The sequence below is a fragment of the Solanum stenotomum genome, chromosome 11 (assembly GCF_019186545.1).
Source record: "Solanum stenotomum isolate F172 chromosome 11, ASM1918654v1, whole genome shotgun sequence".
NCBI classification, from domain to species: Eukaryota; Viridiplantae; Streptophyta; class Magnoliopsida; order Solanales; family Solanaceae; genus Solanum; species Solanum stenotomum.
Window position 1 is genome coordinate 16,437,010 of NC_064292.1, and position 6,067 is coordinate 16,443,076.

A 6,067-nucleotide genomic window follows, 5' to 3' on the forward strand; every position below is an offset into this window, starting at 1 on the left:
ATTGCTTGAGTTTTTATGTCTACTTCTACACGAGTGTTAGTGTGTCGCTTGAGGACAAACAACATGTTTAAGTTGAGGGTGTTGATATACCGTGAGTTTATGGTATTTTTAATACATTTCCCTTAAGATTTTTGTGTGTCTAGGGCCCTATTGTATTATAAATAATGTGTTTTGTATCATGTTTGAAGGAAATAGGCTTGGACGTGGTAAAGTGAGATGACAACTGAAAAATCTACAGAAGTGGCCACCACGGAGGGACCTACGGACCGTACATCCTTTGACGGTTCGTCGATGGTAGGCGTAGATAGGAGCTTCAGGGAAGTCTGACCAACTGTGGAACAACGAAGCAACCTACGGACCGTAGGTCGGCGTACGGGCCATCCTGCATGTCCGTAGAAGATGAACTGGGAGTCAAAGTTCCAGTACCTGATGAAAATCCTAAGTGTGGAGACACGGAAGAGGACCCACGGACTCCGTCAGTGATGAACTGGAGTTGAAGTTTCCAGGCCTTGCAGAAAAAGTCTAAGTGTTGACCAACGGAGGGGACCTACAGACCGTAGGTCGACCCATGGTCTGTAGGTCGAGTCGTCGATCAAAGCCGTGTCCAGAAATTTTATTTCCTTATTTTGTTTTCTTTTTGTTCAGGACATGTTTTTCTTTAAATAGGGTATGTAAACCTAATTTTTTGGGGTTAGACACTATTGTTTGCTTTTAGTTCTTGATACGTTCTTGGGAATTAACTTGCAAACTTTGGCAATTTGATTTCTGGATTTCGGTTTATAAAGATTTGTGCCTTGAATTTCAATTGGAGATTTCGGGTTTCTTCTACTCTAATCGTAAGTTCATGAATTCTTTTTATCAAAATATGAATTGTGTTCTTTCAAGCATGAGTAACTAAATCCACAACTAGGGTTGTGGGAACAATGAGCAATTAACAACGTATGAATAATAACTAAGTAATTCTTGAGTAGTGTTGATGCATGTATTGGTAATTTTTCGTTTAAAATTTTTTTTAACGGTGGCCAAAGTTAGAACTCACCTTGTTGCTACTTGCCGGACCAATGAGGTAGTTAATAAGAAAAGAATTATCAACAGAGATTTAGTGTGATACTATCTAATAGTCTAATGTCAATTGGTGCGACGGTGAAAACTAAGTCATACATTGATGTGATGTCTAATCTGAGGTAAAGGTAAGAGTTAATAAATTATACAAACGTAGCCGGACCAAGGTGAGGCGTGAAATTCCCTATTTAGAGGACCAATCACTTAGGGATACCTAACTTACCAACTTTGCATTAAAACACTAGGAAATGATTACTATTTTTAGGATTACCACATTAAGAGCTTATAGGGAACACATACACCCAATTTCTCTCTCTCATTGATAACAACAAAGTTTGAATCTTGCTCACTTGTTACTTAAACAACAATCAGTTATTTGTTTCACAAATCCCCCCCACCCTCCCCTTTAATTACTTGTCTCTGAAATAACTTGACTAAATGGATATAATAGTGAGTTGAGTTTAAGTTTGAACCATATTCCTCATGGGATCGACCCCAAACTACAAGTTAGGTTCTTTATTTGACGACGACCGCTTATACTTCTTTAGGGAAGTGTAATTTGAGCGTATCAAATATAATAGTGAGTTAAGTTTAAGTTTGAACCATATTCCTCGTGGGATCGACCCCAACCTACAAGTTGGGTTCTTTATTTGACGACGACCGCTTATACTTCCCCTCTGTTAGTCAACACTTAGACTTTTTCTGCAAGGCCTGGAACCTTCAACTCACAGTTCATCACTGACGGACGTGCAACCTCTTCCGTGGCTCCACTCTTAGGATTTTCATCAAGTATTGGAACTTTGATTCCCAGTTTATCTTTTACGGACGTGCAGGACGACCCATAGGTCGACCTTCGGTTCGTAGGTTGTTTCGTTGTTCCACACTTGGTCATACTTCCCTAAAGATCCTATCTACGCCCATCATTGACGGACCGTCATATGACCTACGGTCCGTACGTCCCTCCATGCGTGGCCACTTCTGCAGATTTTTCAGTTGTCATCTCACTTGACGTCCAAGCCTATTTCATGCAAACATGATACAAAACACATTATTTCTAATACAAAATGGCCCTAGACACACACAACTCTTAAGTGAAATGTATTTAAAATAATGTAAATTCACAGTATATCAAGCAGCCATAATCTTCTTCAACATCTCCTCCATGCTTATGTTACTTGGCTGCTTATTGGGCTGCTCCCGTTGGTCCTGTTGTTGATACCCATGTGCATTCCCCTAAGGTCTTAATTGATTCTGGCCTTGGGCCTGATTCTGATTAACTCCCTAGGAAAAATTTGGATGATTCCGTCAACTTGGATTATAGGAGTTTCCATAATTCTGATGACCTCCACCACGTTGTGCATTTCCTACAAAATTTGAAAAGTCCGGGTTTGCACCACAACCTCTGCACTATGATCTCCTCCTCCACAAATTTCACACCAAGTCGATTGTTGTTAGACTGCATTCACCTGAGCTGGTTGTTGTCCCAGCGATATGTTGCTGAAGTGAGTGTTCATCATGTTCTACATTATAGCAATTTGTGCAGTTAAAGCAGTCACTGCATCTACCTCCAACATTCCGGCAGTTTTCTGTATCACGGGTTTAACTCTTCCTCCGTTCCACTCGGGGTTACACTGTGAAATCCTGTTCAGCAAGGTGAATAACTTAGCATAAGTATTCTCCAAAGCCTGTCCACCTGTAGCAGAATCAAGTAAAATCTTGGTGTTAGGCTCCAATCCTTCAATGAAGGTATGGACCCACACCTCGTTAGCCTCATGATGATGTGGACAACTCATCAACATTTATTTGAACCTATACCAAGCCTGGTATATGTTCTCTCTTCCTTTTTGTCAGAAACTCAGGATATCGCTCATTAACTTAGTTGGTTTCACAGATGGGAAAAATCTAATAAGGAACTTCTGTGCAAGATCGCCCCATGAGGTAATGGAGTTAGCAGGCTTAGAACTCAACCATATTTTTGCTTCCCCCAACAGAGAAAAGGGAAATAAAGTGAGCCTCACGTAATCTACATTTACTCCAGTTGGAGTGTAGGTATCGCTGATCTCGAGGAAATTTTGGATATGGACTGTTAGATCCTCGTGCGATACATCAGTGGACTGTCCATTTGTGTGTAATAATTGCACCATACTCTGCTTCAGTTCAAATCTTCCACCAACTTTAGGTTTCTGAATGCATGAAGTCATATTGGTGGTACGTGGGATTGCCACGTCTCTTACTTTCATCTCAGTCATTAGAGCAGGTTCTTCTTGCTCAACTTTTGCTACCAGAGATGTTGGTTCACTAGAAACAAGACGGACTGGATAAGTGAGTCGTCTTTGCGGTAATGAACGAATCTTTCTGGTTCAGTTAGAGGCTCTACAAAGTCCTCATCGTCTTCTAGTTTGGAAATTCAACACAGCCTGCAAAATGAATCGCTAAGATCAAGTTGTCAACACTTGCTTTTAACTTCAGAAATCAGAGAAATAAAATACTTCCTAATTTTAAAGTCCTTGGCAGCAGCGCCAAAAACTTGTTGCTCCCAAATCGCACACGCAAGTGTACGTGGTCATTCAAGTATTAAAGTTTCTCTTATGAAGAGTCGGGTATCATACCCACAGAGACTCACGATTAGAATAACTTGATTTTTCCTATACTTTCAGTTCAACAAAAGTGTTATCAAGGTTACAAGATTGAGTGATTTTATAATTTAAATTTAAACAAGAACTAAACAAACGTGATTCAATTTTTAAGGTTTCAAACAATGATTGGGTAAGGACCAGGGTTGTAGCTCACTTCAGGAATCATGAAAAGTATCTTGTTAAATGGAGACTTATCAACCATTGAATCAATGATCATAGGGTTAAATATATGACTATGGTCTCCCGACCTCTAATCGCCTACGATAACTAGAAACCTAACTACATCGTTGAGCAGGGATAGGTTGGACCAATTACCGAGCATTATGATTTCTTCTCGTATAATGACCAAGTAAGGTTTTTAGGTATATCCTTATCCTAGATACAAATTAACTATAATTCTTAAGAAAAAATCATGCTCCTCATGCCCCACGTTCTATCCTCTTATTCCTCTCCCGAGTTCAATTTAGACAATATGTTTATTTCAATGGTGATCAGGCATGAAATACGAAAAGAAAGAACATAAGATAGATTCATATGATAGTTAATGTCAATCCATAAAAACTCAATAAATTACAATCATCATGTAGCCACACCCTAGAACTAGGAAAATTAGCTACTCATAATAGTATTTTCGATCAAGCAACGTTTAAATATCATAAATAGATTGAAAGTAGAAGAGTTTAGGAAAGAAGCCTAAAAAGTGATGAAATAGCTCTCCAAATCGTCGTTCTTCAAAACCCAAAAAAAGAATAACTAACAAACTAAAATATTAGTCTATTTATACTAAAGTCGAAACGGCCAAAATAGGCAAGTATGGGCGTGACGCGAAGCTGTTGTTCAGATTCATTTTATGGCAAGTACTCCTCTCCGCGATGCAGCCACTACACAAACCACTCTACCTCAAACGAAATGAAAAATCCCTCTCCGCTACGCAACCACTACACGGACCACTCTGCCTCAAATACTCCTTCTCGAACGAAATTAAAAACCCCCCTCCACGACGCAGAGAGGGTACAGACCCTTTTGTCTCCATTTTCAGTTGCTCGATCCATACTAACATTCCTCTCCATGATGCGGAGAGGATACATATTCTTCTTGATCTTTATTTCTTCCTTCTTATTTCTTGGTTCTTTTTAATGTGGATCTTTTTGTGTTTCCTGATGCCCATTTTAGTGCTCGTTTCTTCATTCAAGCTTACCTACACAACTAATCATATTGGTTAGCATGTATACAATCAAAATACTTGACATGACTATAAATCAACATAAATTAATTCCAAACTTGGCTTAAATACGGGTATTATTAGGTTTCTAGGCATATAGATACGCCTAAGATCACCCTTTGATCCAAAATGGTATCATACAAAGATGTGGGGATGTGGCCTTGGCTTGGAACTTGTCCCTATGATATTTTGGAACAGTAGGGAAGCATAGGCATCCAAAGGTTTTCAAGTGAAAATATGATTGTTTGGGCTTTACACTAATTCATATGGGAATTTTCTTTTAATGTGTAAAGTGGGGAGTCTATTGATGATATATGTGGCACATAACACATACTCTCCCCACTACTTGAGTGGTAATTTGGATTTAAAAAGAAGTCCTTTGGCAGTTTTCAAAAGGTATTTGTGTTTTCTTTCTACCACTCCATTTTGTTATGGTGTGTAGGGACAAGTTTTTTAATGGATTATTCCCTTTGATTTCAAGAAGGATGATGTTTCTACATTTATGAACTCAAGTCCATTGTTTATTCTATGGACTTAACACTGGTATAAAATTGATTCTAAATCATAAAGATGAAGATTTTACTGGCAACTAAGGTTTTACTTTTACATGGAAATAATTGAGTCCATATGCACCAGATATAGTCATCGACAAGGGTGATGAAATATCTATAGTTGTCTTGTGTTAATGTATGGTAGGGGGCCCAAAGATCAATGTGTAAAATCTGAAAGATTTTGGTGGATGTGTTGGTTCTATAAGGAAATGGTAATCTATCGTGCCTTGCCATTGGACAAATATTGCATATAAAGGGTTGTTTGGTGGAAAAGTGTCCAGGTATTGATTCAATCTCCCTCATTTTCACAAAGGGTACATGTCCAAGTGTATTGTGCCACAATATATTCACATCACAAGCATGAGACATAAGAGACACAAAAACATGAGGCTAATTTTTAGTTTTGGAAACATCATTTTGTACAATGGATTGTGAGCACTCATTAGCTCTAAAAGTGTTATTTTACAATGAAGTTCTAAGTAGGGTAGTTACATGAGAGAATAGGAAAAACCTCAGACTTATAAGTAGAAATACTAGGACTTGAAACAGCACAACTAGCACACTTAGTAGCAGAATCGTTGTTATTCTTTAGACAC